The following is a 19,142-nucleotide window of genomic DNA, read 5'->3' on the forward strand; positions in this document are numbered from 1 at the left end:
TATGCCTATCGTATATTATGCCTTTTTCAAAATTTGCACCACTACTCTATTTATAGGTGGACATTAACCTAAAACTAAATCAAACCAAACTTTCGAAATTTCACGTTTAGTATCTTTTTTTTGTTGATATCGAAATTAAACTTTAAAATATTGAACTGAATATTGAACGTCCATTCATGACTTTATGGAAGGTGTGGCTGAGAACCTTTCGTGAAAACAAAATTAGTCTTACTTAAATTAGTCACGTTTGTTTCTTGTCCATTAGTTAAGTTTCTTGTGATTAGTTATGTGCCCATTTGCAACTTACATGAATATATATGATTGTAAAATATCTTTTTATTTTGTGGTTCTCTCATCTGTTTGTTTCTATATCAAAATTTATCTCTTTTTTATTCATTCAAAAAAGATATTTTTGTGTAGTACTTGAGATCTTTATTCTAAAATAGCTTAATGACCGAAAAAGTTACCTCAAAAAGTACACGTGGCCAAAATATTGTGCAACAAGCAATCAGGAGCGAAACTACAGTAGACAAAGGGTGGTCCATTGGCCAAAATGGTTTGGAAGACATCGAGGAAGGAACTATAGTTGACCAAGGGGTGTCAGTTGGCCAAATTATTGCGAAAGATGTCGGTGGTAAAGGAGGGTCAGTTGAACACCCTATGCCAAAAAATCACAATGTAGTTAAACTCCTGACTCCACTATTGCTAGACAATGCTCGGGTAGCTATGCAAGATGACATCGAAGGAGGAGGATCAGTTGGACACCCTTTGCCGGAAAATCACACTGTAGTAGAATTCCTAACTCCACCACTACAAGACGAAGCCCGGTTGGCTGTGGTCATGGTGCCACTTCCAGCACAAGGCCATCTCAACTAACTCCTCCACCTCTCTAGGCTCATTTCCATGTACAATATCCAAGTCCATTACATTGGAATCACATCACACATTCAACAAGCAAAAATTAGAGCTCATGGCTTTGGTCCACTCACCATAACAAATATCAATTTCCATGAATTTCATCATACACCTGCTTTTGAAACTCCCCTGCCTAATCCTAATGCTTCTTTCAAATATCCACACCAGCTAATTCCTTCATTTTACGCCACATTCCATCTCCGGGATCCAGTTTGCTCGCTAGTACAGGAACTTCTAAGCGCAAATCATCGCAAAGTTGTTGTCATTTATGACAGTTTGATGAAATTTGTAGTTCAAGATTTGCCACTAATACCAAACATAGAGTGCTACTGTTTCAATAGTACTTCAGCTTTCATGTTATATTCATACCATTGGGAACTCAAAGGAAAGCCTTTCCATCCCGGAACTGAAAATTACGAAGATATTCCAACAGTTGGAGATTCTTTTCCTCCAGAGTTTTGGGAATTTATGAAGATACAAGAACAATGTGATGGGAGGAACCAAAGTGGTGAACTTTATAATTCATCAAGAGTGATTGAAAGTTTGTACCTTGATTTAATGGCCAAAGAATACGATGGTATGAAGCAATGGGCTATAGGTCCATTCAACCCCATGGAGCCACAAGAGAAGAGCAAAGACTCGAACAAACGCCACGAGTCCCTTCATTGGCTTGACAAACAAGAGCGCAACTCATTTATTTTCGTGTCATTTGGCACGACTACTTCATTGTGTGATGAAGAAATCAAAGTGCTTGCGATTGGACTAGAGAAGAGTTGCCAGAAGTTTGTTTGGGTGCTCCGAGATGCTGACAAATGAGATGTTTTTACAAGTGAAGTTAGGAAAGCACAATTGCCTGAAGGATATGAAGAGAGAACAAAAGAAAGAGGGATTATAGTTAGAGATTGGGCACCACAATTGGAAATTTTAGCACATAGTTCAACTGGCGGTTTTATGAGTCATTGCGGATGGAATTCGTGTATAGAGAGTATGTCCTTTGGAGTTCCTATAGCAGCATGGCCAATGCATTCAGATCAGCCAAGGAATTCTCAACTTATAACAAAGTACTTGAAAATTGGACTAATTGTTAGACCATGGGCGCGTCATAATGAAGTGGTTACATCAGAGATAGTTGAAAATGCTGTGAGAACATTGATGGCTTCATCAGAGGGAGATGAGATGAGGAAAAGAGCTGCAGTTTTGAGCAATGCTATCAAAAAGTCAGATGGATGGGGGCATGAACCGCGCTGAGATGGATTCTTTCATCGCCCACATTGCTCGTTGAAACCCGATGTAAGATTGTCCAGGAGTATGTGAAATTGTTTGAAGGTTGTTATATTTCCAGTTTACATATTATAATGGCAATAAAAACCGCGCTTCTATGCATGTAATAATTATAGCTGTTTCTGTGCAATTCTTGTAGTCTCTTCTTCTTCATTCACACATAAATAAAACACAAGTTATTCCTATAAAATCTATTGTTGAATTCTTGCATAAATTCTTATTATTTCAACGAGTAATGTGAGCAATGAAGGTCCATCTAGGGCGGTTGATGCCACCATCCAGCATAGCATTGCTCAAAATTGTTGCTTTTTCCCTCATCTCATCTCCCTCTTTTGAAGTCATCAATGTTTTTCACAGCATTTCAACTCTCTGATGTTACAAGTTCATCATAACGCGTCCATGGCCTAACAATTACTCCAATTTTCATGTACTTTGTTACAAGTTGAGAATTCCTTGGCTGATCTGAATGTATTGTCCAAGCTGCTAAAGGAGCTCCAAAAGACACAATCCCTTGATTCACTCCAATAGTAGTATTTGTCGTGTCAATGCAGTGGAAATGGATATATACAATGAATCGAAAAGTTCACCACACCTGAGTTTGTAAAACAGATATTGCGAAGCATATAGGCAACCATTTATTCATGTTAAAAACAGATTATCTGTTAAAAGAGAAATACATAAATAGCAATCATCTTACTGAGAGCCAAATCAAGTCTATCTTGTGATATACGCTATGAAAGAATCCAACTCCATTCGAGAAGCACCCCCTTTCTCTGTGGACCGCCTTACTGTTTCTCCCAATTCTTCTGCTCTTTTCCTAATTGCATCACCTTCTTCTGATGCCATCAACTTCCTCACAACTTTCTCAATAGTGGATGCACTCACCAGCTCCTCGCGTTTCTCCCACTCCCTCACAATCAGGCCTATTTTCAACAATTCCGTAACCAAGAAACCATTTTTTGGTTGGTCAGAATGCATAGGCCAAGCAGCTATTGGCACTCCCATAGTAATACTCTCAATGCAAGAATTCCATCCGCAATGACTCATGAAACCCCCCGTGGACGAATGAGCCAAGATTTCTGGCTGTGGTGCCCATTCTCTCACCACTAACCCAACCCCTTTTACTCTTTCTTCAAATCCTTCCAGCAACTCAAGTCTTCTAGCTTCTCCGGTAAAGATATCACCTCTATCAGCATCTCTCAACACCCATAAAAACCTCTGTTTGCTCTGCTCTAATCCCATCGCGAGCTCCTTAATTTCCCTATCAGAAAGTGAAGTTGTTGTTCCGAAAGATACATATAGAACTGATCTTGGCGGTTGTTTGTTTAGCCACTCGAGACATATATCATTCTTATTCAAGACATAATCTAGTTTAATAGGCAAAATTGGTCCAATTGCCCATTGTTTCTTCTCCTGTTTACTTGCTACTTGTACAAGCAAATCAAGAAACTCGCCTTCGATTACTTTACTTGTATTATGGATATCACCTGATCTAATATCCATATATGGTCTCTGAGAAGCTCCAAGATTCTTGATTTTATCTGTCAAAGTTCCTTCAATGGAAGGTAACTTTTTAAGCAATCCCTCTTCAAGTTGAACATGCATTCCCATAGACAATGATATCAAACAATACAAAGTGAACACTGAAATGCAATTAAATACATATGATTCCGCATTGAGCAAGGACGAAACATCCTGAACATTATAAGACATTAAAGAATCATGAACAACAATGACTCGTCTTGCTTTTGAAGAAATATCGCGTAAGAAGGAAGCAATGGACTCGCGAAGAAGCATAGAAGCATCCCATAATGGCTGAAGTTGTGATGGGAATTTGCTCAAGGCATTAAAGTCAGGTGGTGGTGAGGCAAATTCAGGAGTTGGGATGTCATGGAAATGGATTTTGGCTATGTATGATGGATTTAAGGCGTTGGCTCGAACACGAGCTTGACGATTATGTATAGCTGAGCCAACATAATAGACAGGAGATCATATGATGATGAGATTAAACAGGATAGTTGAAGAAGTTGATTGAGATGGCCTTGTGCTGGAAATGGAACCATAACTATAGCTACTTCATCTTGTTGTATGTTGCTACACATGTTTGTGGAAATATCGAAATTTCGTACTTCTGTCGGATCCTCCCTAATGTCTATGAAATTTGATAAGACTTGAATTTTTTTTGATGATCTTCCAAGAAAAAGTTGTTCTTGGAAGGTGTATAAATCTTGAAATATCAGATGATAATAATACAAAGAAAATAAGGTATGTGATTATGTCATAAAACTTGTTGTATCTTCTGAGATAATAATAATATAATATATCCACTATTATTTGAGTGGTGCAAAAATAGTATACCATTATAATAATAATAATAATAATAATTTATTTTTTACACGTTAATCAATAACAATAAATTAACTATTTAGTGGGAATTGTGAGTCGTGGCTAAATGAGGATTTTTATAAGAGCAAAAGCAGAGCTAACCTGCCAAGTACAAATTCAGAACAACTTTGGTGATCTAAATCATATACATATTTATTGAAAAAATTTAAATTTTGAATTTACCTTTTAATAAAAGGGATACAAAATATAATGAAGGAAACACGGAGAATTATGGAAAATTAAATATGAATTGATACGTAGGTTTGTTAATTATATTTAATCATAATATTCTTCCAACTAATGCATGTGTTAATCCATCCTTTTCATATGTCCTTATCACCATTCTTGATTTTGTTACTCTCAAGAAAAATTAGAAATATTTATATGGACCCCACACACGTCTATACTTTTTTTTTTTTAAATAATCGATCATTTGTTCATTTGTGGGTATTATTCTTTGACATTGACTTATGCGGACCTTTTCTGTATCATTTCAATCTTATTGCTCACATGTGATCCACTCAAAAGTAGTATATATGCTTTTTTGGTGGTTTATTATAAGCGATAAATCCTTAAGTATTAGTGGGACATAGTTTGAAATTCGATGGATTATATTAATTTATTTTATTATCCTTTTTCACTTAGATATTTGTCTTTTATCAATGTCTAACCTATAAATCTCAAATTGCGTTCTTACTGCTGCACCAAAACCCTGTTTAAAAAGAGCTTTGGAGTTTTGTACAATTCCAAGAAAGTTCACGTCAATTGACTTGGCTTGCGGTCCAAAAGAAAAGAGACCAGCACAAAAGCTAAGAAGAAACAAACTAAATGTGTGTGTATATAAAAAGAAAAGGAAAACGAGTTTATCTCCAATGGAGTTAAAGTTTCAAAACTTTATACTTTAAATTATTATATGATATAATCAGTCTTTCACAATTAGTGTAATTTAGCATGCTATATCAACTCCTACCAAATAAAGTGGTAATTTAAGTACATATTTTGACATAATACATAAATACATCCTTTAATTTGGCTTCAACTGACATCTATATCCCCAACTTTGAGTGTGCACAAGTAAATACTTAAACTTGTATAAAATTGCATAAATAGACACATTCATCCTACGTGGTGTCCTACATGACAATATTGTGTCCTATGTGTATTATGCCACGTAAGACATTACTTGTTCAATTTTATTTAAGTTCAAGTGTCAAGTTGTGCACATATAAAGTTGGAGGACATAATTGCCAGCTGAAGCTAGGTTAAATTTCATATTATGACTTATGCCTATTTTTTTATGCCGCCAATGCATAGACTCATTTGTCTTGAAACAATAGAATTGAACACTTGAACAGAACAAAGAAGATTCTAGAAGAAAATCATATTCAATTTTCTCTCACTAGAAAAGGTTACAATGAATTGAATGAAAAAAAAATACTAACTAATCTTCTACTTTATATAGGTTCTACAACTTTAATTATATGAATAACTGTCAATTGATTAAAGTATTAGCAACTAACTAATCAAACATATTTTCCTAACTGTTATTTGTTATAACTAACTCGAGTCCCCTAAGTAACAGCTCCTTTCTCATTACTCCCCCTCAAGCTGGTGGGTGTGAATACATTCAAAACTCCCAGCTTGGAAACCAAATGTTCATGTTGTGCTCTTGCCAACCCCTTTGTTATAATGTCTGCTTGCTGATCTTGTGTCCTCAGATATAGTGTCTGGACCAACCCCATTTGTATCTTTTCTCTGATGAAATGACAGTCAACTTCAATATGTTTTGTTCTTTCGTGGTAAACTGGATTTGCTGCTATCTGTAAAGTTGTTTTGCTATCACAGAAGAGCTTTACAGGTAGAGTTATTTCTTCCCCTAACTCTTTGTATAATGCAATGATCCAAACCAATTCTGATATAGTAGAAGCCATGCTTCTATACTCTGATTCCGCTGAACTCCTTGATACAGTCGTTTGTTTCTTTGACTTCCAAGAAATCAAAGACTCTCCATGTTTGATTAAGAACCCTATCACTGATCTTCTCGTATTTGGACATGCTGCCCAATCTGCATCACAGAAGGCTATTAATTCCCTGTCTTTCTTGCTGCTCATCAAAACTCCCACTGCAGGTTCTCTTTTTATGTATCTTACCACCTTGAGGGCTGCTTCCATGTGTGATTTTTTTGGACACTGCAAAAACTGACTTAAAGTTTGTACTGCAAACCTAATGTCAGGCCTAGTTAGTGTCAAATATAATAATCTTCTAATCAATCTTTGGTATGGACCCTTGTCTGCCAACACATGATCATCTGTAACATCATAGCTTCATCTAGCAATGTATTTGTTAACTTCAAGTTGATGTCCAGTGGTGTCCAAGATGGTTTAGCTCCAGTCAATCCCATCTCCTCTATCAATTTCAAAGCATATTGCCTTTGGTTCATTAATATGCCTTTATCTGATTTGCTGAACTCTATGCCAAGGAAATATCTCAAAATTCCAAGATCCTTAATCTTGAATCTAGCATGTAACTCTTGTTTGGTGTGCTCTATTAACACCAAATCTTTACTAGCTATCAACATATCATCTACATATACCAAAATCACTACAATATGTGTATGATGTCTCTTTATGAATAATGAATGATCTAGGCTGCTCTGATTAAAACCAAGATCAACCAATGCATCAGTCAATTTAACATTCCATTGTCTACTTGCCTGTTTCAATCCATATAATGATTTTACTAGCCTACATACCATTCCTGAAGTCTCCCCCTGGCTAAAAGAACCTTCAGGCAAAGACATGTAAATTTTTTCATTCAAATCACCTTGTAAAAAAGAATTATACACATCCATCTGATGTATATGCCAATGAGAGGCTGCAACAATTGATAAAATACTTCTCACTGTGACCATCTTCACAACAGGTGAGAATGTATCTTGATAATCAAGACCTTCCCTCTGATTGTGACCTTTGGCAACCAATCTAGCCTTATATCTCTCCACTGTACCATCAGCCTTAAATTTTACCTTATAAACCCATTTACAACCAATAGGTTTCTTGTGAGAAGGTAAGGGTACTATAAGCCATGTTTTATTTGTCTCAAGTGCTTGGATTTCTTCTTGCATAGCTGAAATCCATCTAGGATCTGAGCATGCTTCCTTGTAAGACTGAGGCTCAGTGACACTAGAGAAAGCACACAAATAGGACTGGTATTGTGAGGAGATAATAGCATAATGCAAGCAATGAGATAAAGGATGATGTAATGAAGTAGAAGCAGCATGTGTAACAAAATCAGTCATCCATGTAGGTTGCTTCCTAACTCTGTGAGACTGCCTCAAAGGCCTAGGTTCAATATCAGCAGGCATAGTAGGAATATCAACATCACCAACCACAATATTAGGAATAATGTCTGGGATAGCAGGAATAACATCATGTTGAGGAGACAAATGTGAGTCATTAATAGGAGGATCATCAGTATCTGCAGATATGTCTGGAATAATGTCTGGAAAGGAAAAGAATCCTCTCTAAAACTAACATCCCTAGATATGAAAAAATTGTGAGCAACTAGATTATACAACACATAACCTTTTGTAACTTCAGAATAACCCATATGTACTGCAGGAACAACTTTGGCTTCAAACTTATCACCAGGAGGTAAACACTTAGCATAACATAAACAACCCATTGTTCTAAGGTGTGTTAAGGACCCTTTAACACCATGGAAAACTTCAAAAGGAGACTTGTTGTTGAGTGCTGTAGATGGCAACCTATTCATCATGTAAACAGCCCCAAGCACACAAAGACCCCAGTGTTTAATAGGTATGAACCCTGGAATCTGATAGCCCTAGCCAGTTCTAAAATGTATTTGTGTTTTCTCTCTACCAACCCATTTTATTGTGGTGTGTAAACAATATGTGTTTTGATGTATAATACCAAGAGATGTAAACAAAGCATGACAATTAGAAATAACAAATTCAGTGCCATTATATGATCTCAATACTTTGACTCTTTTTCCAAATTGTGTACTCACTAGCTGAAAAAAGTTTCTCAATACTACCACCACATCACTCTTTAATTTCAACAGAAATATTCAAGTCATACGAGAATGATCATCCACAATAGTCAGAAATATTTTATAACCATCAAAGGTAGAAACATGAAATGGTCTCCATACATCCAAGTGCAACAAATAAAAAATACAAGAAGATCGATTCTCACTATTAGAAAAAGGTAATCTAGTTTGTCGAGCTAGTGGACACACATCACACCTGTCTAAAATCCTTTTTCATTCATTAGGATCAATATTAAAAAAACAACTCATAGTTCCTACAGAGGCATGACCCATCCTTCTATGCCAAAGAAGGATGTCCAGCTTATTCTTGGAAGCAACCATCCCTTTTGGTGAGCAATCAATACCACTCCCTTTGTGACTCATCAAATAGAGGCCATTCTTTTCTTCACCAATCTCCAGTACCTTCCCACATGAGAGGTCCTGGAACACACAATAGTTAGGGAAAAAGTGAACTGAGCATTGAAGTTCCTTAGTGATCTGAGATACTGAAAGTAGATTATATCTAAAATCTGGAATGTATAAAACATTTTTCATAGATCTTTCATCCATCAATTCACAAATACCAATATGTGATACCTATACAATCCCTCCATTTGGCAAATATACCTGTTTATTATAAGCAGTAACAGGCATCCTAAAATTTAACATTTCTTTATGAGAGATCATATGGTTGGATGCACCCGTGTCTATTATCCATTCCTTGTCATCATTACATGCATAAGAAGCAACTACTTTATCTGTGAAGGCACTCTCATACAAAGGCGAAACAGAAAAATTACCTCCGATGTTCATTGAATCGGATAATCTGCACATATTTGAAGAGGAAGATTCTGGTACATCATCAGCCTTGTGCTTTCCCATGTTGGACTGATTGAGGTGTGATGAGTTATCATATTGCTGCATCATCTGAGGGTGTTGATGTGAAGGAATGTGGGATCCTGAACATCTATTCCAATCAACATGAAGATTATCAGCTCTAGAATAGTTACTGTAACCTGGATCATTACGAAAATTCACGTGAGCAGCTCGAGCATGTGCTCTATCATTGTGTGGTCGACTTTTCTCATCCCTCACATTGTGAGCATGACTTCGATTCTCTCCTTCCTTTTCATAATGACCATTTGGCTGCCCAACTTTTTTATTGAACCTGAAGTTAGAAGGATATCCAATCAACCGATAACAGTTGGCTTTAGTATGACCCATCATCTTGCAATGATCACACTGAGCATTCCAATCCCTTTTAAACTTGTTAGGAACTTGACGAGCAGTCATAAGAGCTGCAATTTCTAGATTTGCAACATTACTAGCTGAATTTGCTATGACTCCTTGGCTTTCGCTTTCAATCATCATTGAATAGGCCTGATTGACAGAAGGAAGAGGAACTAACATCAAGATCTGACTTCGAGCCTGCTCATAAGTTTCATTAAGACCCAGTAAATATTGCAACAACTTCTGCTGCTTTATAAATTCTAAAAAACCTCGCTATTCCGTTCAATTACAACCAGGAAAAGGCGCGATGCAATCAAATTCTGCCCAACACAATCTCAATTTTGTAAAATACTCTGCTATAGTACTTGTACCCTATACCAAAGTGACGATTTCCCGATGTAATTAAAAGATCTGTGACCCATCCGTTTTATCAAATCTCTCCTTGAGATCTCGCCAAACAGAGCATGCATCTGTAGAGCAAACAATTCTACCCATTAACTCCTTGGAAACACAATTCATTATCCATGAAAGAACAATTGCATTGCATCTCTCCCATAAATCAGTCAGATTAGGACCGAATCCATCCTTCATGCACTTTCCATCGATTGGCCCCAATTTTTTTCTTCCAAGTATGGCTATTCTCATCGACCTGCTCCATACAGAATAGTTCTCGGAACTTATAAGCTGAATAAAGATCAATACAACTCCAGATGTATCTGCAGTACTCAAAAAAAGAGGGTGATTGTGACTAAGTTTCTCTGGAAATTCGCTGTCAACTGTAACAACCATTGTTGAACTCAACAACAGCTTCAATTTCACCTTGCTAAGCTTCAATTTAGACCATATTAATGGCTGATTGCTCTGACACCATGCTTAAACAATAGAATTGAACACTTGAACATAATGAAGAAGATTCTAGAAGAAAATCATTTTCAATTTTCTTTCACTAGAAAAGATTACAATGAATTGAATGAAAAAAAAATACTAACTAATCTTCTACTTTATATAGGTATCACAACTTTAATCATATGGACAGCTGTCAATTAATTAAAGTATTAGCAACTAACTAATCTAATAGATTTTCCTAACTGTTATTTGTTATAACTAACTCGAGTCACCTAAGTAACATCTCCTTTCTCATTAGTAGTATAGTGAGATTTCTTTGTAACAAAAATTTCACTATAACATTGCTCATATTTTCTGCTATTTTCCTCACATGTGAGGATGACAATGGGGCGGGGCAGATGCGAGGCAGGGTGGGTTTAAGGCTATGTGGGGGCGGGGAGGATTTAAGGTTATGTGGGGCTGGGCGGATGCGGATGCGAGGTGAGCTGAAGTGGATTTTTTCAAAATTAATGTAGAGCCGGGCGGGTTGCAGGTATATGCGATTTTATGTGGGTTCAAACTTAATTTTATTTTTCTTACATTTTATAGAGTGATATAATATTATTTATTAAGATAAATTCATTAAAGCTACTAAAATATTCAAGATAATAAATGAAAATGGTTCAATAAAAAATAATACAATTTCTTGCATGTTTCCAAATTGACCTCTAAAAAATAAAATTCTATGTCACTATCCTATTAAATTAATACAACTTAGTAAAAAATTTAATTTATTTTATGAATTTTATTTTTAGTATCAAACATAACTAGAAAAAAGAAAATATTAAAAAAATTATGCGGGGTGGGTCTATACGGGGCGGGTGGGGTCAGTTGAAAATGAAAAGTGTTGCTATGAGGGGCGGGGCGGATTAAAAATTTTGCATGTTAAGCTCAACCCGCACCGCCCCCACCCTACACTGCCCCATTGCCATCCCTACTCATCTTTTGAAGCCATCAAAGTTCTCACAACGTTTTTAACCATATCTGATGTAACATGTTCAACACGACGTGCCAATTTTTAGCCATCAAAGTTCTCACAACGTTTTCAACCATATCTGATGTAACATGTTCAACACGACGTGCCAATTTTTAGATACTCTTTCCGTTTCAATTTGTTTGTCTTACTTTCTTTTAAGTTGTTTTTTGAAAAAAAAATGCTTCTTTCTGTATTAGGAATTCTTTAATTTCAGTTTTCCACGTGACATATTTATGATAACAAAATTAAAGAACATTTTGATACATTCAACATATCTTAAATTTAAGATCACAAGATTTGCAAGTCTTCTTTACTTAAACTCGATGTCAAGTCAAACTAGACAAACAAATTGAAATGGAGAGAGTACTTTGTTACAAGTTGAGAATTCTTTGGTTGATCTGAATACTTTATCCTTGCTTCTATAGGAAATCCAAAGGACATACTCTCCATACACGAATTCCATTCGCAATGACTCATAAAACCACCCGTTGAACTATGTGCTAAAATTTTGAATTGTGGTCTTCCTTTTATTCTCTCTTCACACCCATCAGGCAAAGAGATTTTTCTACCTTCTCTTTGATAGAATAAGTGCATCCATTAATTGTTGTGATGAAAAGATGAAACCGAAAATCTAACAATAAAGAACACCAAGTTTAACGTGGAAAAATCCTTCAAACCAAAGGTAACCACCACGGGATCTACAAGATCTGAATTGATTTACTATACCAATAAGAGGGTTACAAATATTCTTCTAATGGCTACAAAACAAGTGCCAAAAGAGAACAAACAATAGCTACAGCAACAAAAGATAAATAGAAAGAAACACCACCCAAACTCAGCTTCTGTTCGGGATCTAAAACAGGATCTTGCTGACCTCCGAATCCGATATCCGCTATTCAAATCAACCACCATGATTTCAGGAACACTCAGTCCAAATTTCAGCCCGATTTAACGGTTAGTTAATCGGGAAACATGATCTGAACGTTGTTGATCGGAGAAAAAGACTGCAGCAAAAGAACCCTTTTCCTTCTCTCTTTTCTCAAGCTCTCTCAAAAACCTCTCTTATGTTCTAATGTCTTTCAAAGACAATATCAATGAGCAATTGAATTATTCTCTCAAGACCATCCTCTGTTAGTTGTGCTTTTCCTTACGAAGTCAAAACCAACTACAAATAGGATTACAATTCCAATCCTTTTCCTAATAGAATCGGAAACCAAATAAAGAGAATAATTCCAATCCTTTTTCAAGTAGGATTAGGCCATGGGCCTTTGGCTGGAACATGGTCAATATCCCAACAAACTCCCCCTCCAGCCAAGGGGCAAAATGGACTTTAAGTGAAGTAACTTTTGACAGGCTTCCTGCCTGCCACACTTCTACAAAACTCATGATTGTCTACGATGAGTTCTTTCCACTTATCTCTATGAGTATCTAACATGACTTCATCATAAACTTCAGGTTCTCCCATGTTAGTCAATAGAATATACTCATCATGAGAATAACGTGTTGAGCTTCGCTTCTCTAGTATATCTTCTACAAGAGGTTTTTGGAGCATCCGAAGTGATCATCTCACCATGAATTGGTTGATTATCAACTACAACATCATCAGTAGGAACAATTATATGTTCTACACTGTGATCATTATCTGGATCATTACCTTAGGTTCCCTCATGTGCAGAAGATGTATCAATAATAGGAATTAGATCAACATCAACTAAGCTCTCATCAGCATGAAAATCTAGTTTCTCAGTCTTGTAAATATCTTCAATAGTTTGATCTTCAAAGAACGCAACATCACGACTTCTAATGAGCTTCTTATCAATTGGATCATAAAAGCGATATCCAAACTCATCCTGACCATAACCAATGAAGATGCACTACTTAGTTTTAACATCCAATTTCAACCTCTCATCTTTTGTAACATGCACACAAGCTTTACACCCGGACACTTTCAAGTGATCATAAGAGACATCCTTATCAAACCAAACTTTGTTTGGAACATCACCACCTAAAGCAACAACAGGAGACAAATTGATAACATAAGCAACAGTGTTAAGTGCTTCAAGCCAAAATGAATTTGGAAGTTTAGCCTCTGAAAGCACACATCTAACTCTCTCAACTAAAGTTCTGTTCATCCTCTCTGCCAAACCATTCAATTGAGGAGTCTTTGGAGGAGTCTTCTGATGACGAATTCCTTGCGATTTGCAGTAGTTATCGAAGGGACCAATATACTCACCACCATTATTAGTGCGAATACATTTTAATTTCTTTCCCGTTTGTCTCTCAGATAAGGCTTGATACTGTTAATCACATCAAGCACTTGATCTTTGGGTTTTAAAGGATATGCCCAAATCTTGCGAGAACGATCATCAATGAAAGTAGCAAAGTAAAGTGCACCACCTTTTGACTTCACTTTAAAAGGACCACACAAATCTGAGTGTACTAGCTCGAATAGCTCAGACTTTCTTGAAGGAGGATGACTGTGAAAGAAACTCTTTTCAGTTTCCCTGCTAAGTAATGAACACATCTTTTCACCTTTGCTTGTTTCATACCAGCAAGGAAATTCTTCTTAGCCAAATAGGTGATCCCCCCCCCCTCGCTCATATGACTAAGCCTCTTGTGCTACAATTTTGATAAAGCCTCGCTCTCCAACAAATTTATAGAGTCACCAAGAATCGATCCTTATGTCACGTATAAATTTGAATGTTTTATTCCTCGAGCTAAAATCAATGAGCCTTTGGTGAGCTTCTATTGGCCATTGAACATGTCATTATGACAACCATCATCATCTAGTTTTCCTACAGAGATCAAATTTAAGGGAAAATCTGGAGCATGCTTGACATTATGAAGGACCAACGTTGAACCAGTATTGGTTTTCAAACAAACAGTGCCAATACCGAACACCTTAACCTACCAGCATTACCCATCTTGAACACTTCAGAGTTAATAGAAGTATAAGATGAAAAGAAGTCTTTTCTTGGTGTGACATGTGATGTGGCTCCAGAATCTACTATCCAACTTGTATATTGAGATACAAAATTGATGATGTCTTTATCACAAGCAAAGAGAAGGTCATCTTGGACAACAACAACAACATTATTTTCATTGTTTTCTTCCTTTTTCCCTTCTTTAAGATCTTGCTTCAATTGTTTGCAAAATCTTTTAATATGTCCTTTCTTTCCACAATGATAACATATAATATTTGGATTCTTGAATTTTGACTTTCTTCTGCTTTTACCTCTACTCCTCGGATCTTTTGTCTTTTGTCTCCCTCGATCTTCTGTATATAGAACATCTGAATGTGAAGATGTGTCTTGAGATTTTCTTCTAACCTCTTCATTCAACACACCACTCTTTGCATATTCCATAATCACCTTTCCACCAGTGGCAGAGAAACATGAAGAGTTTCCCAAGAATCCGGTAGAGTATTAAGAAGCCAAAGTCCTTGTATTTCATCATCAAAATTAACACCCATTCCTGACAGCTGATCAAGAATACCCTGAAAATCATTTATATGATCAAGAATAGTGCTGCCCTTCTTGTATTTAAAGGTCATCAATTGCTTTAACAAGAACAACTTGTTATTGCCAGTTTTTGAAGCGTAAAGCGTCTCCAACTTTTCCCACAATGTTCTAGCATGTGTCTCATTCACAATGTGGTTGCAAACATTATCTTCAACCCATTGTTTTATATATCCACATACTTGTTAGTGCTCAATTCCCAATTTTCATCGGTCGCATTCTCGGGTTTATGAGCAGAAAAAATCGGAAGATGCATGTTCTTCACGAACAATAGATCTTTCATCTTGCTTTTCCATATGTTGTAGTTTCTTCCGTTTAGACATATCATCTTGCTCATATTCCCCTCCATATAGATAACCTTAGCTCTGATACCAGTTGTTGTGATTAAAAGATAAAACAGAAAATCTAACAATAAAGAACACCAAGTTTAACGTGGGAAAATCCTTCAAATCGAAGGTAATTACCATGGGATCGGCAAGATCCGAATTGCTTCACTATAACAATAATAGGGTTACAAATATTTTTCTAATGGCTACACAACAAGTTCCAAAAGAAAACAAAGAATAGCTACACCAACAAAAGATAAATAAAAAGAAACATCACCCAAATCCATCTTCTGCTCGGGACCTAAAACAGGATTTTACTGACCTACGAATCCGATCTTCACCATTCAAATAAACCACCAAGATGTCAGAAACACTCAGTCCATATTTCAGCCCGATCGAACGGTTAGTTAATCGAGAAACACGATCTGAACGTTGCTGGTCGGAGAAAAAGACTGCAGCAAAAGAACCATTTTCCTTCTTTCTTTTCTCTTGTTGAAAGCTCTCTCAAAAACCTCTCTTATGTTCTAATGTCTTTCAAAGACAATATAAATGAGCAATTGAATTATTCTCTCAAGACCATCCTCTATTTATAGAATTGTGATTTTCCTTACGAAGCCAAAACCAACTACAAATAGAATTACAATATCAATCCTTTTCCTAATAGAATTGGAAACCAAATAAAGAGAATAATTCCAATCCTTTTTCAAGTAGGATTAGGCCATGGGCCTTTGGCTGGAACATAGTCAATAGCCCAACAAACTCCCCCTCCAGCCAAGGGGCCAAATGGACTTTAAGTGAAGTAACTTTTGACAGGCTTCCTGCCTGCCACACTTCTACAAAACTCATGATTGTCTATAATGAGTTCTTTCCACTTATATCTATGAGTATCTAACATGACTTCATCATAACCATAAATAGCTTTTCCTTTTAGGAAAGTTTAGGATTGACTAATCCTTTTTATGGTAGGAAAAGGTTTAGGACTCTATAAATAGAGGAATGTTCCTTCTAACTTAATCAGCATTGACAATGTAATCTTAAAGGCTTTGAGAGTTTTGGTTAGGAAGAGAATTTATGGGTCACAAGCTTGATACGTTATCACTTGTGTGAACCTCCGATGTATTTCAAGTGAATTGGTTGAGGTTGTTTCTCTCTATATTTTGTATTCTCATATTTATAGTCGATTTCTCATCTCCTTTGTGGACGTAGGTCGATTTTGACCAAACCACATTAAATCTTTGTGTCTTTGATATATTTCTTGTTTATCTTCTTACTCATTGTCTTTCGAGGTTTGCATTGCTAGCTTCCGCGTTCACACCTACTTATTTGCGGTCCTAACAAGTGGTATCAGAGCCACATTCAATGATGGAGTCAGGTTTAGTGGTTCGATAATTGATTATTGAACCAGGTTAGAAGGAGGTGTTCATCTTGACGGGTGTAGTTCTAGCCGCAACCTTTTTGACAGTAATGAAGATTTTGTTGGAGAAATTGTTTCAGAGAGGTTCTCTGTGTTGAGACATAAATTTTGCAAAGGAGATTATGGAGAGGAGAAGCAAGTTGTTGAAGCTTAAGTAAAGAAGGTGGACAAATTTATTTTGTCAGAAATTCAGGCCAAGGGGGAGATTTGTTAGGTTTTATTTGCCCTAAATTTTTTACCATAAATAGGTTTTCCTTTTAGGAAATGGTTTTAGATTGACTAATCCTTTTTCTTGTAGGAAAAGGTTTAGGACTCTATAAATAGAGGAATGTTCATTCTAACTTAATCAGCATTCACAATATAGTCTTAAAGGCTTTGAGAGTTTTGGTTAGGAAGAGAATTTATGGGTCACAAGATTGATACATTATCACTTGTGTGAACCTCCAATGTATTTCGGGTGAATTGGTTGAGGTTGTTTCTCTCTGTATTTTGTACTCTCATATTTAAAGTGGATTGATCATCTCCTTTGTGGACGTAGGTCGACTGATCGAACAACATTAAATCATTGTGTCTTTTGGTATATTTCTCGTTGTCTTCTTACCCGTGATCTTTCAAGGTTTACTTTGCTAGCTTCCGCATTTACACCTGCTTATTTCCAATTCTAACATTAATGGTCAGTGGAACAGGTCCCTTGACAGAAATAACAATATGGAAAATACATAACTCAAAGTAAATCGGACACAAGATATTTTACGTACGAGGAAACTCCCTTACGTAAGGGAGGAGAAAACAACGACCCGTCTCAGAGGATTTCAACCCAAACTCCATTATTCAAATGGAATAAAGCTTCAGATTACAAACTCTTGAAACTTAGGAGTTAAACTCTCAATCCTTACCCCCTTAATGTAGCAAATCTACTACAAGCAAAATAATTAAGCAATAACTCTATCGCCCACTAACCAACTAGCTCTAGTCGATCTAGATTTTTCAATAACTCAACAAGGATAACTCTAACGAACAACTCAGATCTCAAAGTTGTGTCTTTGGAGAAGAAACTTATATAATATGGACACAAACCCTTTGAGCAAAGCCATTGGTTGGGAGCCTACTTCTTTAAAAACATGTGCACCAACCATAACAAATTTGACAGCTTTGAGACAATTATCTTTTGTCTTTTTCATGTATGGAGTCTTTCCGCGATCAGGTCCTTGTTAAGACCCGAAGTTTGTTAAATCGTCAAACTTCAGATCAACTTAAAAATAACATTTCCCCCCATTTTTTGATGATGACAAATTTATTCAACTTTCCCTCTTTAACCAGTTCCCCTTATCAACACGATTCTTCAAGTAACTACAGTGGTCCCCTTATTTCATCATTATTGAAGTTGTTTAAATCATCAAAATTTCGAATAAGTTATAAAATAACATTTTCTCCCTTTTTGATGATGACAAACTTATTCAAGTTCTTCCCTCTTTCACAAGTTCCCCCTATCAGCATGACCAGGTCCTCTTTGAGTAACTAACATTGATCTTGGCTAAGTCCTCTTAGGGTAACTAACATTAATCTAATACCTTAATTATTTCCCCCTTTTGACATCATAAAAAAGAATTAAAACAGTAAATAAGTTGATAGAAATGTAGTTCAAGCAAATTCATGACCACTTTGGCAAAATTGAGCATGAGTAAAAATGTATAAAGTAATCAGACAAGTCAATAGAAGCAAGTATCATTCACAAATAAACATCAATAGTCAAAACATTGAAAATATCAGTACGAAAGAGAACCAGAACAATACTCACTACTCACTGAGTTTCAAAAAAAGAGGAGGAATGATGACAGATACATGGATTTAGAAAGAGAGCGGGGGGTTGCTTAGGAGAAAGGGATTGAAAGAGTAAGGTTAGTCGAGCCTCTGCATTAGCATGGTTTTTCAGAAGCATTCTTTGCTGCCACGGCTTCATGTTGAACCTTCAAGGATGTCAGTTCTTCTCAATCTGATCCCTTTGATTGCGCTTTTCAGAAGCTGAGATTTTAGGAAAGTGATGTCAGTATTCTTGTTTGCAAGAGAAACATTCATAGCTTCCAACTCATGCTTGAGTTGATCATATTCCACCAACGACTTAGATATATTACTCTTGTTCCATTCTTTCTTTCCATACTCTA

General features: G+C 36.3%; 2 pseudogenes across 1 annotated transcript; one reads left to right on the forward strand and one right to left on the reverse strand.

The window, feature by feature from the left end:
* Nucleotides 1–231: 231 nt before the first annotated feature.
* Nucleotides 232–2,398, forward strand: LOC107015549 (annotated as a pseudogene).
* On the reverse strand, nt 1,457–4,474 carry LOC107015550 (annotated as a pseudogene). Its single transcript, XR_003578007.1, has 2 exons — nt 2,894–4,474; nt 1,457–2,788 (listed from the first exon to the last, which is right to left on the reverse strand). The product of XR_003578007.1 is annotated as a zeatin O-glucosyltransferase-like (transcript).
* Nucleotides 4,475–19,142: the final 14,668 nt, after the last annotated feature.

The sequence above is a fragment of the Solanum pennellii genome, chromosome 4, assembly GCF_001406875.1.
Source record: "Solanum pennellii chromosome 4, SPENNV200".
In the NCBI taxonomy this organism is placed as follows: domain Eukaryota; kingdom Viridiplantae; phylum Streptophyta; class Magnoliopsida; order Solanales; family Solanaceae; genus Solanum; species Solanum pennellii.